The 25,010-nt window shown below is 38.1% G+C and overlaps 1 protein-coding gene across 9 annotated transcripts in view; it reads left to right on the top strand.

The window, feature by feature from the left end:
• Positions 1 to 25,010, top strand: part of DENND1A (DENN domain containing 1A) — a 600,479-nt gene that overhangs the window by 54,854 nt on the left and 520,615 nt on the right. The gene's annotated exons all lie outside the window — the stretch shown is intronic.

The raw sequence follows: 25,010 nt of genomic DNA, 5'->3' as shown, positions 1-25,010 counted from the left end.
ATCTAGGAGTGATGCCTCCAGTTCTGTTCTTAATTGTTTTGGTAATTCTAGGCATTTTCTGGTTCCATTTGTAGCTTTTGTCCTATTCTCCTAAAAAAAAAAATGGATGGGATATTGATGGCTATTACATTATATTTGTATATGGCTCTGGATAGTATATTTTGTTGATAATTCTTCTCTCCCATGAACATGGAATATCTTTCCACATCTTTGTGTCATTTTATATTTACTTGAGTAGTGACTCATAATTTTCAGTATAAGTCTTTCACTTTTGTTAGGTTTATTCCTATATATATATATATTTTTTTTTTTGTTGGTATAGTAAAAGGAATTGATTTTTGAATTTCTTCTTCTTAGTGTTTGCACAGAGGAATGCCACTGATTTTTGTACGTTAATTTTGTAGCCTTGCTATATTGCCTGATAATTTCCAAGAGCTACTACTAAATCTAAACCCTAAAAAGTTATCCAACTGTTAAGCTGACAGGTGATAAAGGTTAGAAATACTAGTAACCTTTAACAATAGTTCTTTTTTCCATGTGCTACTTTCAGTGTCTATACTAATGAAGAAGGCACATTTTGTAAACTCTCATGTGTTCTTTGCAGATGACATGATAGTATACATAGAATAAACTAAAGAATCCCGCAGGAAGCTCTTGGGAATAGACAGAACATTCCTTAAGATAGCAAACCTACAGTCAATATCATACTCAAATGGTGAAAAACTGAAGCATTTTGTGATACTCATAGAAGGGAGATGAGACTGATTCAACTTAGCCATTTTCTCAAGATCTCTGACTCTGGGACAGCTCTAAAGGTTATGCAAATAAAATTTGGGCACCCACAGAGTAATGCTCTGGTTCTATTCCCCCCCCCTTTCCTCACTCTTTAATTAATTGATAAATTGGTCTTTAAAATGAAAAAATAAAAGGGCACACAACTGAAGTAGTGTTGCCAGTTTTTTCTTTTTAAAATTCTTTTTCCTGTCAATTTACACAATAAATTTCACAGTGCCTTTATTAGATACATTGATTATTTAAGAAAATTCAGTATGTTCATTATTTTTGAAAGCTTATTTTTGAAAGTTGTGTTCACAACTGTACAACTATTTTGCCTTTAACATGCAGTTCCAAGGAGTTGAAGGAATTTTTTGCAGGTAAAGCACATGTCTTATTATGCTTGAGAATGTGGGTTGATCTCTGGCACTATATGGGCATTATATGGTGGAATAATTCTTCTTTTTTTTTTTTTAATACAATAAAAAATACCAACAAGACCATAAGATAAGACAGTCTACCACCAGAGTTCCGTATTCCATACCCTCCCTTGAAAGCTTTCCTATTCTTTATCCATCTGGGAGTTTGTATCCAGGATCATTATGGGGTCCAGAAGGTGGACGTTCTATCTTTTGTGATTGCTTCTCTGCTGAACATGGGTGTTGGCACGTTGATCCATACTCCCAGCCTGTCCCTATCTTTCCCTAGTGGGGCAAGGCTCAGGAGAAGTGGGGGTCCACATTGATGATGTCCTCTGTCCGTGGAAATCTGATTGGCATCATGGTATCATCTGAAACTTGGTGGCTGAAAAAGCATTAAGATATAAAGCAGAACAAATTGTTTAATAGCCAGGAACCTAAAGGCGAAGAATATAGCAGATGAGTTTTGGGATTTCCATTTTGGAAAAAGCTAATAGGTCTATTTTAGGTATAAACCAAGGGCCCATGACTTAACTAACTTCTGCTTGAGCACAACAGCTAATATGCAGGTGGACTAAAGGTATTGTCTGGGGAGATAGTGTCAGAGTTGGAAATAGGGCTAGAAAGCTGGGTCAGGACAGAGTAGCTCCCATATATGGGAAAGGTATATAAGTATCATTTTATGTCGTTTTTAGGTCTTTCTAATTGCTTGCTGTTTTGGGTCACTACAAACTATTGTGAACTTTTGCTTTAAGGTGTATATTATCCTCTAATGTGTGCACATGTGTTCTGTCTCATGGGTCCAGATTTATATCTAGGTTCTTTGGCTTTATTAGGAGGTGGACCACCCGATACGGAATTGAGGAGTCCTAGGAACAGTCTCATAACAGTGCTGGGGCTGAAGGGTTGACGTTCCACGCATGGTGTCTTTGTACACAATCCAAAGTGAAACATGTCAAAGTGATACTGGTTGCATTGATTTGGTTGAGCTCAGCAGATGCAATATCAAATGGTATGGATCGAGTGAAGTATGCAGGAAGACAAGCCAAGCCCTGGAGTTTCCAGGACTGGGAGAAATATGAGTTTTATAGAGAATGAGGAGGGGAGGGTTCCTGCTGTCTTGGAGTTTAAGAAGGCAATGGATATTATTATTATTGTAATCAAGTTATTAGGATTTGCTGTACATACAAGACCGTACCATGATTTATGCCATTTAGTGCTATTTACATATAGCTGTATCTTATATAGTGACACCAGCAATGGCTTCTGGTTTCCCTGGTCTAAGACTATAGGTGATTTAATATTTCAATTCAACAGTCACTGTTAGAAATGTATTAAAAATTTGAGCCCACTGTTAACAATTCAGTCTGGTTACTGATTTGAAACCTTAAGTGCTTAGATTGAAGGAATATATACTGGGATCTTTGCATAAAAAACATTTTGAGAGTTTCAATCTTTTCCCCCTTACGACTAGTGATTTATATGATTATAAGTTAATAGGAGTGTATATTAACACCGTTCCAGCCACCAGAGTTCTGTGTCCCCACTCGAACCCCCTATAGTGAAGCTAATAATCTAGCTTCTCCCCCCACCCAGTTTTTGTTTTTTTTTTTTTGCTTTGGTGAAATACTCCAAATTTATTTTTAATTCTTAAGATTTACTAGTTGCTGTTCCCATAATAAACTGTTACTCAATATTTGATTTTAGTAACTTTTTGTCTACCTCTACAAACTTCTGATATGTTTTTTTAATAAAACTTGTTTTTCTAATGTTATTTAATGCATTATTTTTGCTATTTTAAATACTTGTAAGGAATTTGCTTTAAGATTAGTCTTTGTTCCTTGAATCTGCTCCTCTGATCTCTGCCAAAGTATCTGAACAAACAGGTATAAACCTTACACTATACAGTACTAGTGTCTGGGCATAATCTTCTCTTTGAAGTTCGTTTGCATCCCCCAGAGGGATTAATTCCCTGCTGTGAGAAGGTGGGTTTGAAAGCATTGAAACTACTTTACAGGTCTTTAATTGGAGGATTTACTATACATTTTGTTCTATAAATGTCTGTGGGAGTTTCATTCTTACAGTTTTTCTTGGTATGGTATGTTCTCATTGTAAATAAAAAGCACTAAAAAAATGCCCTCAAATTATTTTGAGTACACATTGACAGATTGTCCTGTTTCTTCTTTCTGTGTATCTTTAAATTTTTAGTAGTTTGCAAATTAGTTTTGGCGTATGTATAAAGTTTAAAAAATTTTAAAGTTACAAAGAGAAAAGTCACTAATAGCTGCTGTTAATGATTTGACATATTCATTTTTTGAAGTGTGTGTATGTAAATAAAGTATATAAAGTCTTCATTAAACTCTCATATGTTGTTTTTACTATCTTCCCAAATAATCATTAAACTTTTTCTAAAATTATTCATAAAACTTTGTAAAGATCATTTAGTTGCTATGAATTATATTTATGTCTCATGAACTTTTAATTGGTTCTCTAGGTTGTTTCTAGGTTTCTGCTGTTGTGTCATCAGGCATCTTTATATATAACATTTTTCCGATGTTTTAAATTGGGCAGTGAAATAGCTCACTTGCATAGTGTGCTTCTTTGCCATATTTTGAGCCTATTCCCCGTCACAATGAAGGAAGATATGGTGCTGTGGTCTCTTTCTCTCTGTGTCTGTCTTTTCGTCTTTGCCTTTCTAGTACTATCTTAAAAAAGCTGAATCAATTTGAGTAAATTTGTGATCTACTTTGTTCCTAATTTTTATGATTTTTTTTTGTCTCATTCCATTTTATATACTCTGATTTGTATTTCAGAAACCCAACTTTATGAAGGGATTCCAGAAAGCCATCACTTCAATATGGGAAAACTCCCAAAGCTGAGTTTAGATTGTGTGTCTGTTTGAAGGTCTCAGAAGAGGGTGCCCTTACAAGGGTGAGCTTGTCCAGTTTCATGATCAGATGGTGCTGGCCATGCTGAAACTCTGGAATGCCTTTCAAACACCAGTATCTTCTTCCATTTGGCATCTCTGAGCAGTCTTTGCATTGGGAGAGTGGCAGCATCAGGTTCTCAAATCTGTTAGTAGTCAAGCTTTCTCCTGTGTCAGCTTCCCTCTCTGTGTTCTTAATGCTCTAGTGTCTAGTGTCTAGTGTCTAGTTCAGTGGTCAGTGTTAAAAAGGAAGGATTGATTATGTTGAGTAACTGTTGTGAGAACTCTTGAAAGGAGTGCTGAGGCTTGGTGCTTTGGCTGAGTTTTTCAACTATTTTGATGGTAATCAGTAGCCTTAAAAATTCTTGGTTTTAAAATCTTTTAAAGACTCCTTTATCTGTTCACTTTTTTTTGTAGTGAGCAGAATCATGAACAAAACTTACTTCAATCAGCTTAAGATACTGAGATTCAGATTTGTTATTTTGAACTTCAGTTTTCATTTCATAGGATTCTAATTCTGTGTGCCTTGTCTGAATCCATCATCACAGAATGCTCAAAATTGTTAGAGCTTCTTTGAAATATTTAACTTAAAAAAATAATGCTGTCTTTTTAAAGACAATGGAAGAAGAGATATCCCCTTTTAGGAGCTTAATTTACATTACAATAATTTTAGTGATGTTAACTAAATTTATCATTTTTACCAATAATATAATCAAAACAAGCTTTTGAACACATAAATCAGCTAACTTTTATTGAGTCTTTGTTCTCATCACTTAATACTTTGTTAAATCTCCCCTTTTTTTGCCTCCAGGGTTATTGCTGAGGCTCAGTGCCTACACTACGAATCCACTGCTCCTGGAGGCCATTTTACTCATTTTGTTGCCCTTGTTGTAGTTGTTGTTGTTGTTGGATAGGACAGAGAAATCAAGAGAGGAGGGGATACAGGGAGGAGGAGAGATAGACACCTGCAGACCTGCTTCACCGCTTGCAGAGCAACCCCCCTGTAGGGTTGTAGGTGGGGAGCTGGGGGCTCGAACCAGAATCCTTAAGCCGTTCCTTATGTGGGTCCTTGAGCTTTGTGCCATGTGCGCTTAACCTGCTGTGTTACCACCAGCACCCTTAACTCCTTGTAAAGTAAGTGTTCTCCCCAGTAAGTTCTTCTTGTAAAAAAATTATTTTACACACACACTCTCTCTTCCTAACTCTCTGGCTTGTGGGATTTAATGTGGGAACTCTTGGGCCTCAGGCATGCAAATCTTGTGGCCTAACATCTACAGCTATGTTGCAGACCCATTTTATCAAACAGATTCAAAGAGATTAATTTGCTTGCCCAAACTGAACATATACCAAGTTGCAGATTCAGGATTTTAACACTAACATCATGGCATCTCCCAACTAATTTATATTACCCACATGTGTACTAGTTTGAAAAATACCAGAATGCTAACATGGGGAAATTAAAAAGTCTTATCCAGAAAATTAGGGGAGAGAGGAAGTGTTCATTTATGATCAAGGGTTTCTAGACACTGATTTATAGTGTAGTAGAGACAAAAGTAAATGTAGAATGACTTTGAATTGTCATTCTTTAAAAGTAACAGAAAATGAGCCATGCCTTTTCTTTTTTCTCTTTTCCTTCTCTTCCTCCTCCTCCTTTTTTGATAGAGATGGGCAGATAGAATAAAAGAGATCACAGCACCAAAACTTGCTTCAGAGTCATGGGGTCCAGGCTCTAAGGTGGGTTGTGTGCACTGACAAAACAGCACAACTATCCAAGTGAGCTATTTCACCAGCCTGCCACGTTTTCTTAATATTTAGTTATTTTAAGTTGATTCTAGATTTCTCCCATTTCTTAAAGTGTGCAAATTAGGGGCCATTGGACGTAAATTACAGAAGAACCTCACATTTTTGCTTTGTTCATGACAGTATGGGTCTTTGTGCTTTATCTGATTTAGATCTTTGACTGTTTAGGCAAACTGGAACTCACTGATCTACTAAATGATACAGTCCATGTGAGCAATGAGTTTGTGAACATTTTTGTTAACATTTTTTATGTTCCCTCAAAATACTAATCTCAGTGCCTCATGTTTTTACTTATAAAATGAGGACCTTACTAGTGCTTGCTTCATTAAGTTGAAAGGATGAAATGGAAATGCATAGTGCATGGAAAATGAAAACATTTTAATGAATATATGTAGCTGTTTATCATTTATTTATTTATTTTATTATTTTAAAAAAATATCTATTCCCTTTTGTTGCCCTTGTTTTATTGTTGTAGTTACTATTGTTGTTATTGTTGTCATTGTTGGATAGGACAGAGAGAAATGGAGAGAGGAGGGAAAGACGGGGGAGAGAAAGATAGACACCTGCAGACCTGTTTCACCTCCCATGAAGCGACTCCCCTGCAGGTGAGGAGCCTGGGACTCGAACTGGGATCCTTACTCCAGTCCTTGCACTTAGCGCCACGTGCACTTAACCCACTGTGCTACCGCCCGACTCCCTTTATCATTTATTTTAAAATACTTCCAAAACAAGTTTTAGCTTCACAGCATCCTCACACATGTACAGTCTCCTCTATTAGCACCAAAGTGATACATTGTACATAAACACACATTGTAATCATCCAAAGTTCATTGTTCACATCATATTTTACTATTGATGCTATATATTCTGTCAGCTTGGATAATTGGATAATGACACATATCAGTCAATGTAGTATCATACAAGGCACTGCCACTGTTTTAAAATAATTTGCAGTGTACCTATTTTTCTCGCTATCTTTAATCTTCCCCAGGCCCTGACAACAGCTCATCTTTATTACTGACTCCATATTTAAATTTTTTTTTTTCCAGAATGCCAAATTCCTGAAATCATACAGTATATACCTTTTCAGAGTGGCTTCTTTCATTTGTCAAATATTCTACCATATCTTTGAATAACTTGATAGCTTTTTCTTTTTTTCTTCTTTTTTTTTTTTTTTTTGTAGATGGGGGATACAAAGGAGAAATCTGCTGGTGTGAATAGCTGCTTCTTTTTTTTAATAGCTTTTTCTAATATTTTCAGTGGTTTATTAATGACTTACAAGATTACACACCACACCACACTCACCACAGTTATGTGGCATTACCCCATCTGATAACCACCATAGTTCTTACAAAGTATGAGGGATATTTTAGCTACCCTTCCCTTTTCTCTTTTCCCTCCTTTCCTTCCTTCCTTCCTTCCTTCCTTCCTTCCTTCCTTCCTCCCTCCCTCCCTCCCTCCCTCCCTCCTTCCTTCTTTCCTTCCTTCCTTCCTTCCCTGCTCATTTCTTACCCATGTGATTTAGTTAACTATATTCTACAACTTGATAGCTATATATATATTTATCCCCTCCAGTGTTATTGCTGGGGTGCAGTGCCTGCACCGCGAATCAACTGCTCCTGGAGGCTAATTTTCCCTTTTGTTGTTGTTTTTTTTAATTGTTGTTGTGGTTATTATTGTTATTGTTGTCGTCGTTGGCTAGAACAGAGAGAAATTGCCAGAGGAGGGGAAGACGGGAGAGATAGACACCTGTAGACCTGCTTCATTGCCTGTGAAGCAACCCCCCTGCAGGTGGGGAGCCAGGTGCTCGAACTAGGATCCTTGTGCCGGTCCTTGTGCTTGGCACCATGTGCGCTTAACCCGCTGTGCTGCAGCCCGCCCCCCAATAGCTCTATTTTCTTTAGTGTCAAATACTATTTCATTTTCTGAAGGTGCCAAAGCTTATCCATTTCCCACTGAAGTATATCATGATTCCTTCCAGGTTTCAGCAATTATGAATAGAACTGCTATAAACATGTACAAATTATTGATTGACTGTAAGTATTTACCTTTTTTGGTTAATTACCAAGGAGCATGACTGCCAAATCAGTGTGGTTAGCATGTGTGTGTGTGTGTGTGTGTGTGTGTGTGTGTGTGTGTGTGTGAGAGAGAGAGAGAGAGAGAGAGAGAGAGAGAAACCACTAGACTTTATTCCAAAGTGACTATACTGGTGCCAGGTGGTGGCACAGCTAGTTGAGTGCACATGTTAAAATGCACAAGGACCTGAATTCAAGGCCCCCCTCCCCCAGCCCCCCCTGCATGGGGAAAGCTTCACAAGTGGTGAAGCAGTGTTGTAGGTCTCTCTCTTTCTGTCCCCACTTCCTCTCAATTTCTGGCTATCCAATAAGTAAAGATAACAAAACACAAATTGGCTATACCATTTTATAGTTCTGTCAGCAGTAAATAAGAGTTCCTGTTGCTGTATATCTTCATCAGTACTTGGTGGTGTCAATTTTTAATGATTTTGGCCATTTTGGTGGGTACTTTTTAAAAATACTTGTTCCCTTTTGTTGCCCTTGTTTGTTTTTTTTTTTTTATTGTTATAGGTATTGTCTTTGTTGTTGGATAGGACAGAAAGAAATGGAGAGAGGAGAGGAAGTCGGGGAGAGAAAGATAGACACCTGCAGACCTGCTTCACTGCTTGTGAAGCGACTCCCCTGCAGGTGGGGAGCTGGGGCCTGGAACCGGGATCCTTATGCTGGTCTTGCGCGTTGCGCCACCTGCTCTTAAACCCACTGTGCTACTGCCCGACTCCCGATATTTTCTTTTTAACTGGCATCTCTCTGACAACATAAGATGTGAAGCATCTTCTCAGCTACTTATTTTTCATATATATCCTCTTTGGTGAGGTGTCCGTTAGGGTCTTTGAGTCATGTGTTAATCAAATTGTTTGCTTCTTGACTTAGCAGAGTGCTTTGTATATATTGGATATGTCTTTTGCAAATGTCTCCCAGTCTGTGGCTTGTTCTCCCATTCTCTTGACATTATTTTTGTTTTAATGAAGTTTACTCTGCCAGTTATTTCTTTAATGATTTGTACCATAGCCAAGTTTATCTGATTTTTGCCTACGTTATCTTCTAGAAGTTTTCAGGGTTTTGTGTTTTACATTTTATTGTATGATTCAATTTGAGTTAGTTTTTGTGGAGGTTATTTTTTTTAATTTAAGATTTTATTTATTAATGAGAAAAATGGTGGGGGAGAAAGTACCAGACATCACTCTGGTGGTACATGTGCTGCTGGGTATTGAACTTGGGACCTCACGCATGAAAGTCCAACGCTTTATTTATTGCACCAACTCCCGGACCACCCAATGAGATTTTCTAGCAATTGCATTGAATCTGTAATTGTTTTTGGTAGAATGACTATTTTAAATAGTGTTTACTCTTCTGATCTATAAACACATTCTTCTATTCTTTGTGTTTCCCTATATTTCTTTAACAGTGTCCTGTAGTTTTCATAGTTGAGGTCTTTTACCTCTTTGTTCAATTTATCCCGTGATAATATCTTCAGTTCAGTTATGAGATTGCTTTCTTTGTTTCACTTTCCTCTGACTTACTGGAATTGTAGGCTGGATCTTGAGGAGACGTCTGGATATGGACATAGACACATATCCTACAGTGGGCTAAGTTTAGCATATATATCTAACTAGAACTTTATTTTATGTAAATTTTTATTGATTTACAAAATTATAAGGTATGATTTTGTGTAATTCAACACCTTTCCTACCACCAGAGTTCTGTGTCCCCATTCCCTCCATTGGAAACTTCATTATAGAACTTTTTTCTCCAGTTTTAGAATATTTATTTTTAATTTTTTAAAACATTTTTTATATTTATTCCCTTTTGTTGCCCATGTTGCTTTTTGTTGTTGTTGTTGTTATTGATGTCTTCATTGTTGGATAGGACAGAGAAATGGAGAGAGGAGGGGAAGACTGAGAGGAGGAAAGATAGACACCTGCAGACCTGCTTCACCGCTTGTGAAGTGACTCCCCTGCAGGTGGGGAGCCAGGGGCTTGAACTGGGATCCTTACACCAGTCCTTGCGCTTTGTGCCACGTGTGCTTAACCTGCTGTGCTACTGCTTAACTCCCTTATTTTTAAATTTTTTAAATTTGTGATTAATAGTAGATTACAAGATAGTAAGATTATAGTGTATAGTTCCTCATCACACCCGCCACCAGAGTTCTGTTCTGTATCCTTATCTTCCCACTCCCAAAGGTAACCACTATAGTTCTTATGTGTCTTAGCAACAGTTTGCTTGTTTTAGTTTTATTTTTTTCTTTCCTCCAAGCTCAGTATATCAGTTCTATAGACTCCACATGAGTGAAACCATCTGGTTGTTGTATTTTATCTCTTTACTTATTTCGCCAAGCACAATCACTTCCAGTTCCATTCATTTTTGTCCCAAATGTCACAGCATCATTTTTGATTGCAGAGTAGTATTCCATGAAATATATTCCAGTCATCTGTTGATGGGCATTTAGGCTGCTTCCACTCTTTAGCTATTGTGAATAATGCAACTATAAACATAGGGTGCATATCTCCCTTTGAACTAGTGTTTCATTCTCGTTTGGATAAATGCCCAAGAGTGAACTGAACAATATTATCAAAAAGTTTTTACAACATCAACATATGGAATAAGCATCAAAAGCACCTTTGCAGGGATACAAAAATTATGACAGTTAGGACTACCATGGCATTGTCATGTAGTCCTTTGACTACAGATTAGGTATTATGTCCACATCATAAATTATTCTGATAAGTAGTCTGAAGAGCAGCAATGTTTGTCATAGCATGCAACTTCACGCATTTGGCCTTGGAGTCACAGTACTTATTAGCTTAAGACATTCAGCAGATGCCCATCAGAGAATAGGAATTTAGTAGCCAGAAGGAAGAACATAAGAGATAACAAGTGGTGTAGCATTCCTTTTTATTTCTATACCTAGCTTCTTGGTAATTAGGAAAATGGTTTAGCAGAGAAATCACCAAAGTATCAGTAATGGGCATTATAATTCAGGGGTCTTATATTTATCAAGAAATCAGGGACTAATAGGCAGTTTCCAACAAAACACATCATTGTTTTTGTATAGAAATGCCAGATTTATGCATGTTGATTTCATATCTTTCTGTACTGAATTTACTAGTTTCTAGTAGGGTTTTTTTGTGTGTGGATTGTTTAGGGTGTTTTATGTATATTGTCATGCAGTCTGCAAATAATGATAGCTTAATTTCTTCTTTTCCAATTTAGATAGCATTTATTTCTTTTCTTGTCTGATTTCTCCTGCAAGCACTTTCAGGATTTTGTTGAACAGTAGTGGTGAGAGTGGCCACAGTCAAAACGTGCAGATAATTTTATCTGTCATCTTACATATTTGATGATCTTTGAGGATGTGGGTAGAAGGAGTCTACTTGAACTAGAAATTTTAGGCTACTGGTAGTCAGCAGCCCCCAGAGTGTTGTGGTTGGGAGTTAAGGTCTGATATATGACTGGTGCCTTACTCTAGGCCCACACCTGAGCTTCCAGGTAATACTTGAGCTGATATGCAGGTTATGAGCTGCCTAGAGAACGCCCCTTTCTAAATCCTCCCCCAGCATCTGTCTCTATGGAAACTGAGTTTCAGTCAGGCATCCACTAGTACCTACCTTGGACTTGAGGGAGGGCTTCCACAATGACTTCACTTTCCTTCCCTTTCAGCTTTTAATTTTGCTTTTTGGCACTCTTGTGGAGCTGTAGGAGTAGGATTGGAGTGTCGTCATTGTAGTGTAGGCTGTTGCCCAGGAGCGTCTGTATCTTACCAATCAATCACTTCTGATTGTGCTTTGTTGTTGGATTTGTGGTTTTGAGGAGGGGCTATTTGGTTCTTGGAGGAGGCTCTATCTGTGTTCCATCACTTGGATGTTGACTTTTTTTCTCTGGCTGTGGGAAGTCTTTTCTATTGATAGATGGGGTTTTCCTTGTATAGTTGTGGCTTTGTTGTTGATGGTGACATAAGGGAAACACAGATTCCTCTTTATCCAGCCATCTTGATCCCACCCTTGAACACATAAATCATCTGAAATAATACATTACATATTTCTTTTTGTACTTATGTGTGTCACAGTTACACTTGAAATATGCTCATTAGAGTTCATATATATACTTTTTACTTGTGAGAAAAAGTCTGATGCTGGTTAAGCTCACGTGGTGCAAAGCACAAGAACTGGAGTTAAGGATCCCGGTTCGAGCCCCCGGCTCCCCACCTGCAGGGGAGTCGCTTCACAGGCAGTGAAGCAGGTCTGTAGGTGTCTGTCTTTCTCCCCCCCTCTGTCTTCCCCTCCTCTCTTCATTTCTCTCTGTCCTATCCAACAACGACAACAACAACTACAATAATTAAAAAAAAAAGTCTGATGCCAAGAAAATAAACTGGTGCAAGAGACCTATTAGCATAGCTCATTTCTGGAGACTGGGAGGTGGCTCATCTAGAGCTCGTATTTTCCATGCATGAGGACCCAGGTTTGAGCCCTGAGCCAACACATGGAAGTACCTGCAAGGGGGAAAGATTCACATGTGGCAGAGCAATGCTGTGGTATCTCTCAATTTTTGCTCTTTCCTTCTCTCTAATGTTAAGTTGTCATAACAATCATGATATTTTTTCCATGCAAAAATGCACTGACTTTTCTGACAAATATATATATATATATATATATATATATATATATATATCATATCCATATCTTTATATTGCATATGAGTGGGAAGCAGTAGAGTTATACAGATTCCAAGCCCCAGTGATAACCCTGGAGCCAAAAAACCAGCAACAGAAAGCCTGGCCATTTCTGGAATATGGTCTACAGCTGGTTTCTGTTCATCCCAGTTTTCCATCATTATCAGAATAATGGAATGAGCTTCTAGGCCATCAAAGATAAAGTTGTATTAGTTTGTTAGGTTTCACTTGCTATGAAGTTATATATATATATATATGTATTTAATTTTTTATTGTTGTAATTGATGTCGTCATTGTTGGATAGGACAGAGAGAAATGGAGAGAGGAGGGAAAGACGGGGAGAGAAAGATAGACAACTGCAGACCTGCTTTACCACCTGTGAAGCTATTCCCCAACAGGTGGGGAGCCGGGGGCTCAAACTGGGATCCTTAGTCGGTCTTTGCGCTTACTGCCACCTGTGCTTATCCCACTGTGCTACTGCCCGAATCCCACTATGAAGTAATATTAACAACTTGCTTGGGAAAGGTTTATTTGTATAGGCAGAAATGAAAAATATTTTCATGTGACTCTCAGTGAAATAGACAGTCATCTAAACTGAACATTTCATTGATTCCTTCTTCACACTAAATATAATAGTTCTTCTTCCCCTAGGTCTCCAAAAATATAATTAGCAAAATCTGTTTAAGCACATGGTTTCTAGAATCAGATCAACTGTCTTAGAATCCTAACTCTTCCATTTATGATTTCTGTCCTCTAATGAACTTGGCCAAATTACTTTCTTTCCTTGTCTGTTTCTTGAACCTTAAAATGGCGATGAGAGTACCTCATGTTGTTGTAAAGATTAAATTTAAAAAGAAACTAGAGGGAAAAAAAAAAGAAACTAGAGAATTAAGTATAGAAACTGACAGTAGAGTAGCTCTCAATTTTAACTATCACTAAAGAAAAACAAATCAAATTTGTTTTCTTTCAAGTAAAACTTGAGGATCATCACATGTCTGACCTAGAGAAACATCCCTCATAATGGATGTAGTCTCTTTTGGTCTGCATACTGGATTGCAAGGCATTGGAACCATACTTAAGTCAGAGCTTTTGGAAAGTTTGACTAAGTTTTTTTCTTGCCTCTAGGAATTCTAGCAAGTCCAGTCAAGGTTTTTTAAAAAGTTCTTAAACTTTAGGGTAGATTAGGGAACAAAATGACCTAATTTCTCTTGTGTTTGCTGAATGATGATTGAGTTGAATTAGGTTTTATTTGGGATTCTTTGGATCTACTGCAGGTTCAAATCTCAGGTGTATACCCCCAATAAGTTGGGATTTAGGGCTAACCACTTGTACATATCCATCCTCTTTAAAAAGTTTAATATTTTCATGAGAAAGACTACAGTACCACTCTACTTCTGCATATCAGGGATCAAATCTGGGACCTCATATATGCACACCCTGTGTTATACCACTGAACTATCTGGCTTTCCATTTTTGTTTCGAACTATGTATACGTCATACATACATCTATCAGTAATATTTATTACAAGCCTATTGTGTGTGGTAGATGTTGGAAGGAGGGGCTATTTCAGGCAGAAGACAAAGCATTTGTAAAATCATGGAGGAATAGTTTGTCTTCTAGTTAAAAAAATCTGACTTTTAGTTATACTCTGATCTGCTGAGGGGATGTTGTGCTATCAGTCTTCTGCCAGTTCTACAGAAGCAGAGATCTTGATTGACTTGATTCACTAATGTGTTCCCAGTATCATGAGTGAATTAACATTGTCTGGATTGTAGTAAACCTTATATTTTGTTCTCCCGCTGCCCTTGGCATTCTGGGGCCTCCTTGTTCCAGTACCACTTTTTCAGGTAGAGGTAGAGGGAAGCTGAGGGAGGAGACCCAAAGTATTGAAACTTCTTCCAGTCCAGTAGCAACCCCATGTGGAATGCTGGGGGATGGAACCTGGGCATGTGCATAGCAAGGTAGGTGTAAGCTGTCTTCCTAGCACCAAACCATTTTTCTTGATTTAGTTTCTAGGAAGCCTTATATTTTTATTAACCCCTGCAGTTTTATTGTTGATAAATATGTCCTTTCCAGTAGGTTGAATGTCTGCTCAATTTGTTGTATTCTTTTTTTTTTTAAATGGAAATCCTTCGATACATGTAGGAGACAGATTTATGTTATCAGCAAGAGTTATATTATACTTTCCTCTCCAGTAATTATTTCTGGAAGGTGCTTTACTGCCCTTTTATAAGAGCAGATGTGCTTGGGATGAAAAGTTTAAAGGAAAGCTTGCGCACATTTGTCTCACTAGGAGAGGAGTGCCTTTTCCTCTCCATTTAGTAAGTGTCCATCAGACTTCCTAGAGTACAATGAGGCATTTACCCCAAGCCTCAGAAGCAGCCCCTACTTTTTGCATTTTGGGCTTTTTCTGCCACCCCTGGGAAACAGCCTGGTGGTCTGGCATCATGGGAATTCCACATTAAAAGCTGTTTCCCCCACCCTTTTCTAGAAGAATAGTGGTTGTAATGGAAAGAACTTTGCATATAGGTCTCAACTATGGCTTTGCAACTATATGGCCACATAGAAGCTACTGATTTGCTTGTTGAGTGTTTTTATTTGTGAATATGAATTTGATAGAGTACCTTTAGAATTGCTGTGAGGTTTAATAAAATACTGTAAAAGAATTAATAGCACTTAATTTTCTTTTTTTCTGTCACATCAAATCATTGTATTCTATTCTTTCAGCCTCCTGACACATTTTCATAGCTTGAACTGTTGAGTCTTTGAAATTTTTGATAATTAACAATTTTGTGTGTGTGTGTGTGTGTGTGTGTGTGTGTGTGTGTGTGTGTGTGTGTGTGTGAGAAACATTGTGGAGTTTTGTAATGTGTTTCTATTGGCATGGTAGAGCTACTGTTAATAAAACCTTCATGTACTTAGTTTTTCAGTATGTGAACTTCAAGTGAAGATTTTCCAAGACAACTCTTACATCTATATTCAGCTCAGCTTCCTATAGAAAATTGCATGTTTTTGTTTGTTTGTATGTGTGATGGAAAAGGGCGAAGGGGAGAACAGGAGAGAGCAAATGAGAATGAAAATGTGTGTGTGGTGAAAAAAGATATTTTAGCCTGCTTTTGTAACTTTAGCTTTGCTATGCAGTGTGCCAAAAGTTATTTCTCCCTAGGGAGTGTGTCTTTCAACAGTTTGTGAAGGCTGCATAAATTCTCACTTGGTGTTCAAGGAAGATGGTAATACAATTTAGTACAACCGAAGTATTTTCTCTTAACTTGTTAGAAACTAAAATGTGATTGCAGTGGCAGAGTTGTCAGCACACTCAAGTTTAACAAGTGTTGGAAGGATTAGTAAAGGAAATGTAGTTTACTCTGCAGCTTTTATGACAAAGAATTTAAAAGGTTTTGCTCTAAGCCCCACCATGTGTTTCTTCCTTTTTCTCCAAAACATACCTCTAAGTTGAAAAGAGAGATGAATCTCTTAGGGAGAAACTATTAACTCTGAGGGAGTTTATCTTTGAGAAGAAGCAGAACATTTACATTTGAATTGATTCTGAGTGTAGTTTGTGCTCTAATCTTGTTCTTCCTAGAAGCTGGTGTGGGGTTTAAGTACTTCCTACTTTGTGTTCTGGTCCTTGTAGTACCATCCTAATTCTCTCTGGGATCATAAATTTCCTAATTCAAAGTAAGCAAACCTTTGAGATACTGCATTGGTTGTGCTTGGAAACATTCTATAGTTGTCACAGCTATCTAAATATGGCCTTTGGTTGGAACTGTCTCTTGCACAGCATTCATTACCACACTAAGAAAACAACCATAGAAAAGCAAAATATTGTAGGATGTTTGAAAGTGAGAATGTAATCATTCCTACCATATTATCTCTTTAAAATTTTGAAAATTCTCATGTGACATAGTTGCAGTGTATAGTTTAAATGGAAAAAAAGAGGCAAGCCATTGAAAGACTGCTTCAAGAGTAGTATACTTTAGCCAGTTCCCTGTTACACATATCAATTCAATTTCTTTTAATGAAAAACAAATCAATACTGTTCTCAAGTTGTGGATTTTGTAACCAAATCTGTGGTATTGTACTTTTTCTCCCGTTATGGCAGGAGGGTTGGGGAAAGTGGAGAGGCAGCTAGATAACAAGGGCTATGTTAAAGATAAACTGTGCTACAGATGAAAATGTTTTTCTAATGTCCAAATTCTGTGAGAAGCCTTAACGTGAGCCATTTCCTGAGATTAACAAAGTGGTGTTAGTATTTTGCTCTATGATAATTAAAGTGCCACTACTTAGAAAATTGGTTACATTTTGGGAATTCTCAAGTTGCTTTTAATACCTGCTTCTATCATTGAATTATGTTTTACATTATGTTTTTTATTATATTATGTTTTCCTTGTTTTACGTTAAGAGGGCATTCTGCTAATGGTGGCTTTAGGTCAGTTTAGTCTAGGGAAAATAGAAACCATATACCTGAAGACCTGTTAGTGGGAGAAATAGTTTGTGTTTGCTCTTATGTCTTGTTAGACAGCTGTGTCTTGGACTAGAGTTGGCTTTTGTAGCAGCCGTGAGGTCTTCACCTTACATAAAATGTTCCCAGTGAGTTTGCTTCTGTGTCAGTAAGATCTACTCTGAAACAGGGTGTGTGTAATAGTTCATGAGTGTTGGGTGAAGAAATCTTCTTGGAAATATGGCTAAATTAAACTTGATGCCCCATAACCCCCCTCACTTGATTTTTCTTCCATAAAGGATTATTATTAAGGTAGGACATTGGGGAGGTAGCTTGTGTTCACTACTTGGAGACTGTGACAAGAATTTTGCCCTTGCTGAAAGAGGAAAGAGCTTGTGTAGTAAGGGACTAGCTTTAAAATGATTTGCCTGGCATTTACATTGGGTCTATTTGGAAAGGAAAAGTCTCCTTGCATTGTGCATTTAAAAAAGTGTCCTTAAGTGTGCTTAGAAAATAGCAGCATTTGCTGGTCTTGGCTGTCAATGTCTTGCTGCTAGTGACTGTGTTTAACCAGAAAGAGAAACTCGGAGTAGAAAAAGTCTCACTCCCAAGACTTTACAAGAAACCCCCTCTTTGTTGATTTATATATATATTTTAAAGGAGCTTGACATCTTCATCAAGTTCACAGTGGGCTTGCTTTGTTTGCTTTCTCTTGAATGCTTGATAAGATTTTTCTTCTATTGTTTTCTGCAGCAAGAACAGATCTTTCCATGGCTGGGGTGGGTTTTTTGTAAATCCACAATATGGTCATTGTCTGGTGGTGAATAATTGTGGCTGCTTTTTGTACAACCAGAACTAAGGCTTTGGCTGTGAACAGATTCCTTCTTAGCGTGAAAAGGGACTAATCCATGTAAATACAGCCCCAAAATAAAGCTTTACAGAAAAAGGGGAAGGCCACTAAGCAGGAGGGCACAGGTCAGCAATTTAACCTTTAACCTAACAAATAAGAAGCATGAAAGTTCCAGAATTGGTTTACAAAAGAAAGCTCCTGTGATCTGTCAGTTTTTCCTTTCAGGAGGGAGCTGGGTGAGAGATCTGACTGACAGCTAGTGCCTTTTAACTGCAGACTGAAATTAACTGCCAAATTGAAACTTGAATATGTGAAGGAGAATTTTTCTTAAATAAACTGAAGCGGCAGAATATGCGACATCAGTCTCGGTCAGAGCCTTACATGGGATTTTTTTTTTTTTTTTTTTTTTTTTTTACCTTTGGAGTGGGACAGAGGCATTGAGATGGGCTTCCTTTAAGATCTCTCCCAAGTAAGTTTAATGAAAGAATCGATGGTCTGACTCTTACAAATCAAATTAGACATGAACTTTGCAGTTTAAGGCCAGATGAAACTCTTTCCTCTTCTCTAGTATTACCACCGATACCCTTTGTAGACTTCTCAGGGCCCATAAATTAATTATAGCTTTACTAAAGAATTGTTAAGAGCTTTCTGTAAATGTAATTAATGTGCTTTCCACAAAATAGCTATCTTGAGGTTTTATAATATGTACGACTTTTACAACCTGATGTACTATTAGAAACTATTGTGCCATGTGAGCACTGTAAAGCAGAGGACACAGACTTTCTTTCATGTGCTGATGTTTTGTTCAACATGCTTAGGCATTATTAGCAGATACAATTGAGGAAGTAAAGAAGCAGAAAGTGAAGGATAGGTGTTTATTAGGCAGTGCAATGAGGGAAGTGGGGTTGTGGAAAATGAGGGATTACCCTGTTTCCTATAAGGGATTGGAAGAGTTAAGAAAATAAGAGTTGTACTAGGTGGTAAGTTTTACTTTTATGCTGTTGTGCTCATTTACAAACTTTGCAAACAGTTTGTATTTATTTAATCACAACAGGTAATCTTGTTAATGAGAGTTCTTGCTTAAAGCATAATGCATCAGAAGTCAGCTTTCTATTTCACTATAGAGAATTCTGTAACTGATAAAAACTTTAATTACTGAGAATCATCAGATTAAAAAGTAACAATGAAGTAATGACTTTAAAGTAGGCTCCCTGTAGATTGTTAAGAATAATAAAGTGCACAACTTCATCGTGGAAACAAAGTCCCAGTGATGGCTGTTTTACTTTTTTTAATTCTTCCATAGTACAATTATAAAGGTTGTTTAAAATTTGTTCTTTCTAAGGACTGAGGCCTGCCTCAGTTTCCCCAGAGTCTTTAGAGATGAGAGACAGCACACTGTTGGATTAAAATTAGCATATAGTTAAGTGGCCACCCTCAATTAGCTCAGGCATGTACCCTGTTTTTCCTTGCTGATTAGGAGTCTCTTAACTGGCCTTTAGGCTTCCCTTCACATCCATATTTAATGCTGTCATCTGAGGGCTCTTTCAAAAGCACAGCTGAGGCCACAGCGCTCCTTCTTAAACCTTACTGTGGGCCTGTATCACCACAAGCTTAAAGTCAAGCTCGTTAGTTTGGCACATGAGGTCTGTTTGTGATCTGTTCCCTACATATCCCAGCTTCATTTTAACCCACTTTTCCTCACTATGCATTCCCCAATATGTCCCAACCAAATTGCATGCATGTTTTCTATCATATTTGATTCCTTTAATATGCCAGAGCTGAGATCATTAAAATGGGGAATCCAAAGAGGGTACTTCTAAAACAGTTCATGTAGGCCTCTCATTTTGTGAACAGTTTCATGTTCCTTTATTTGAATCTATATGGGAACAATGTCTTTTTTTTTTTACCAGAGCACTGCTCAGCTCTGACTTATGGTGGGATGGGGGATTGAACCTGGGACTTAGAAGTCTCAAGCATGAGTCTTTTTGCATAATCATTATGCTATCTCTGCCACCCGGTACTCAGTATTTGAATAGATGGTTAAATAAATGAATAAGTGAACTGTGAAATCAGATAACTAGAATTACACTTCACATCCTCTTATTAACCATGCATTATTTTATTTGCCTTCAGGGTTATCGCTGGGGTTCAGTGCCTACACTACGAATCCATTGCTCCTAGTGGCCATCTTTTCCCGTTGTTGTTGTTGCTGCTGCTGCTGCTGCTGCTGCTGTTGTTGGATAGGACAGAGAAATTGAGAGAGAAGGGGAAGATAGAGGGAGAGAAAGATTGACACCTGTAGACCTGCCTTACCACTTGAGAAGTGACCCACCCCTGTAGGTGGGGAGCCGGCTACTGCCTGCCCCCCTGAAATTTTATTATTCTTAATGGATTTACTGTATTTTTGTGTGTGTGAGAGAGAGACTAGAGCACTGCTAACTTCTGGTAGGGCCCAGGTTGAACCTGGGTACCCTGGGCTTCAGGACCTTAGGCATTAAAGTCTGGTTACACAAGCCTTGTTCTCTTCTGGTCTCTATCCATGCAGTTTTAGGTAACTAAGTCAACATCTGAATCTGTTTGCTAATCTGCAAAATCAAATTTATCCCAGCCTTACTTCTCACATTTCACAGTATGAAGACTGAAATCACTTACAATAAAGATACTTTTACTTTGTTAACTGAGTACAGTCAAACGGTTTTCTTTTTTTTAAAGTTAAAATTTTTTTTATTTAGTTTCCCTTTTGTTGCCCTTGTTTTTTATTTTTTATTGTTGTTGCAGTTATTGTTATTGATGTCGCTGTTGTTAGATAGAACACAGAGAAATGGAGAGAGGAGGGGAAGGCAGAGGGGGAGAGAAAGACACCTGCATACCTGCTTCACTGCCTGTGAAGGGACTCCCCTGTAGGTGGGGAGCCAGGGGCTTGAACCGGAATCCTTAAGCGTTATGCTTCGTGCCATGTGCGCTTAACCTGCTGTGCTACTGCCCGACTCCCAAACTGTTTTCTAAGCCTTTGAGAACTATAATGGTTATTGGGGGTTGGGTGAAGTGTAGAACTATACTCCTATATTCTAGTAATCTTGTAAAGCATTAAATTAGTAATAAAAATAATATAAAAATATCAGTTACTTTGTCTTACATAGAGATTGAGACAGGGGCCAGCTTGTGGCGCACCTGGTTAAGTGCACACATTACAGTGTGCAAGGACCCAGTTTATACCCCAGGTCCCCACCCGCAGGGGGAAAGCTTCGCAAGAGGTAAAGCAGGGCTGCAGGTATCCCTGTCTCATTCCTGTTCCCCCCCCCCCCTTTTTTTTTTTAAACCAGAGCACTGTTGAGATCTGATTGATGGGAGTACAGAGGATTGAACCTGGGACTTTGGAGCATTTGGAGTCTGTTTGGACATTAGAGTCTGTTTGCATAACCATTATGCTATCTACCCTCTGCCTTCCTTCCCTCTCTGTCTGCCCCTCCTTTCTCAGTTTCTCTGTCTCCAGTAATACATAAAATGATTAAAAAAAAAAAACAACTTCTAACTCATATGCATTGTTTAAGCGCAAAATTAAAAAAAGGGAAATAGGGAAAGACAAAAAAATAAGGAAGAAAAGAAACACACTGGTGCTGAAACATTCTTCATGGGGTTGGAATTGAACCTGGCTCATGTACATGAAGTTACTATTATTATTATTATATATGTTTTTTTCTGTCTCTAGGGTTATATTGCTGGGGCTTGGTGCCTGCACTAGGAATCCACTGCTCCTGGAGGATATTTTTTCTCTTTTGTTGCCCTTGTTATCATGGTTGTTGTTATTAATCGTTGTTGGATAGGACAGAGAGAAATCTAGAGAGGAGGGGAAGACAGATGGGGAGAGAAAGACATCTGCAGACCTGCTTCACTGCTTGTAAAGCAACCCCCCTGTAGGTGGGGAGCCGGAGGCTCGAACCGGGATCCTTACACAGGTCCTTGCACTTTTAACCTACTGCACTACCGCCCGACCCCTGCAGTTACTATTAATACTCTAATTCCAGTTCCTTAGATAAAGAAGCATTCTTGGGGATAGATAAAATTGTCTTTAAATTATTGAAATAACATTGGAACAGTTTTGTTTATCACATGTTCAAACATAAGCCTTTTTTGATAGCAAACAGAAAGCCATAAACTTTTCATGAAGAAAATGTCCGATTTATACTGGTATTGAATTCTGACAAAGGGACCACATAGTGTATGGTAAATGGGTGTTCAAATACAGTGTTTAGAGATTCCTCTGTTAGACATTCTCCTTGGATTGCCTCTCAAGAACCTTTGGGCCTTTATTTACCCTGTAGCTTTGTAAACTATATAGAATGTTTTTTTTTAGTGGATATGCCATTATTTTTGTATGCATGTTTTGTACTATGCATTTTTGTATGCTATTCTTATTTCTGGCTTTGTTTTCCCTTTTTAAATTTTCTTTTTGTCCTTTAGTGTGTGCATGCATTTTTATTGCTTTCATTAAATATGCACACACACATATATATGTAGCAACTCTCCTTGCAATTGCACATCATCTTAAATAGTTCATGGAATTTGGTGGCATGTAAGTCCTCTCAAAGTGATCTTAGTCAAACCTTAGTTTCTTTATTTTACTTCTTTCCTATTTTTTACTTGATTTTGGGTAGAAACAGAAAAGTTGAGAGGGAAGAGGGAGATAGGAAGAAAGAGACCTATAGTACTGTTTCACCATTCATGAAGCTCTCCTCCCACAAGTGGGGACTGGATGCTTGAATCTATTTTAAATACATTTTATTTATTTATTTTTAAGTTTTTATTTTGGATAGAGACAGAGAAACTGAGAGGAAAGGGATCTAGAAGTGGGGGTTGGGGGTGAGGAGAGATACAGATATAGACACAACATACGGACACACTGCTTTGCCTCTTGGAAGCTTTCCCCCTGCAGATGTGGACCAAGGCCTTGAACCTGGGTCCTTGAGCCCTGCAATATGTGTGCTTAGCTAGGTGCACCACCACCCAGCCCCCTTTTATTAATTTTAATGAGAGTGATAAGTGGGGAGGCAGGCAGGCAGGAAGAGAGCGAGACTGATCAGAACACTGCTCAGTTCTGGTTTATGGTGGTGCTGGGGATTGAACCTGGGGTTTAAGAGCCTCAGGTGTGACATCTGTCTGCGTCAGATCTCTGTTTCTGTTACAGACGGATAGTTTCAGTCTGTTTCCAGCCTACACTCCTGAGTGCCTGGCTTGGGAGCCTTAGCTTTCTGCCAGCAGCTGCTTGTTGATACTTTATGGGTACTTTAAATTCAATTTGAGAGGACTAGGTGTTGGCATACCTGCTATAACAGATGCATTACCATGTGCAAGACCCTAATCCCCAGTTGCAAAGGTGAAACTTAATGAACTGTGGAGCTACAAGTGTCTTTGTCCCTCCATATTTCCTTTTTTTATTTTTAATATTTACTTATGTATTTATTGGGAAATGACAGTTGAGAGGGGAGGGGGAGATAGAGAGGGAAGAGACAGACACCTGCAGTGCTGCTTCACCACCTGTGAAGCTTTCCTTGTGCCAGTGGGAAGCAGGGCCTTGAACCTAGGTCCTTGTGTACAATAATGTGTGCATTTTATCAGGTGTGCCACCACCTGCTCCTTGCTATTTCTTTATTTTTCTCTGTCTGTCAGAAAATAAAAAGAACAAAAGACTGCTGGGAATGGTAGAACTGTTGTGCAGTCACTGTATGACGGTTTTACCATTTCCAGCAGTCACAGACCCCAGAGATAAAACTGATGGCCAAACAAACATCCTCTTGCCGACCCCCTTAATCTTCTATTTCCCTTATTGACTGTGTAGCAATATCAATAACAAAACAATTGAAAAGCCAGTCTTAAACTATTCCTCCTATACTAGAATGTTGTTGAAAGACATTGGTAGTCATGCCATAAACCTGAACGTCATCGTATTTAGACTCACCTTACACTCAAGTGAATCTCAGTATTTGAAAGTCTTTAAATTAAAGAAATATAGTAATACCTTGAGGGAATTCCCCCACCCTGTGCATTGATAATAGACTGACTTTCTAAAGTGGAGAAATTAACATGGTGTTACCATCTACTTCTCAGAATTGTATCCATTGTTCCAGTCATCATGTCCTCTTTTTCTTTTTGGAGTGGAAGGGGCACCTGAACCTTGTATGTGAGTTCCTGGCTCCCAGCCTAACTTTTTAAAGTCTTTTTATCTTATTTAATAGACACAGAGAAATTGGGAGGGATGCAAGAGAGGGTGGGGGAGAGGGGAAGAGACACCTGCAGTACTGCTTCACCACTCACGAAGCTTTCCCCCTATAAATAGTGGGCTAGGAGTGTGAACATGGGTCTTTCCACATTATTCTAACGTGCATTCAACTGGGAGTGGCAGGCTACCTCCTCCTTTCTTTTTGTTTCAGAGACAAACAAAATGAGAGACACCACAGTTCTGGAACTTCCCCCTAATACTATGGTATTCCCATCCAGGTATTTGCTTTAAAGCAAAGGGATTCATGAAGTTCAGGATTTCAAATTGGGTTTACCCTTCTTGGTTCCCTTGGTTTGGAATCGCTTTCAAACTTTCCTTCACTTCCATGATCTTGACATTTGAAGATAGCATGTCTCAATTTGTGATTCTCTGATATTTCCTTATGATTACATTCAGGCTAAATATCTTTGACAGGAAGATCAAGTGACAATGTGTTCATCTCATCTCATACTACATGGTACACAATTTTAGCAGTACTGATAATGACTTCATTAATGTGATGTTTGCCAAATCTCTCTACTGAAGTTACTGTGCCTCTTTCTATTAAGTGTTTAGGGGGAAGTAGTTTGGAATTATATGAGTATTCCATTTCTCATTAACTTTCAATTTGTCTGCTCATTTAACTTAGGCCTCATCATTGCCTTTCATTTTAGATTATTATTGAATTGATCAGATACTTATTTGAGATAAACTGCATCTTTTAGTTTGTTCCAGCTTTCATCAGTAGGAGCCAATTAGATAGATTTATATTCTTTAGACTTGTTCATCATTCTTTTGAGAA

The sequence above is a fragment of the Erinaceus europaeus genome, chromosome 10, assembly GCF_950295315.1.
Source record: "Erinaceus europaeus chromosome 10, mEriEur2.1, whole genome shotgun sequence".
Taxonomy (NCBI): domain Eukaryota; kingdom Metazoa; phylum Chordata; class Mammalia; order Eulipotyphla; family Erinaceidae; genus Erinaceus; species Erinaceus europaeus.
The sequence above is the reverse complement of the archived record's forward strand: the minus strand, read 5'-3'. Positions and strand labels throughout refer to the sequence as shown.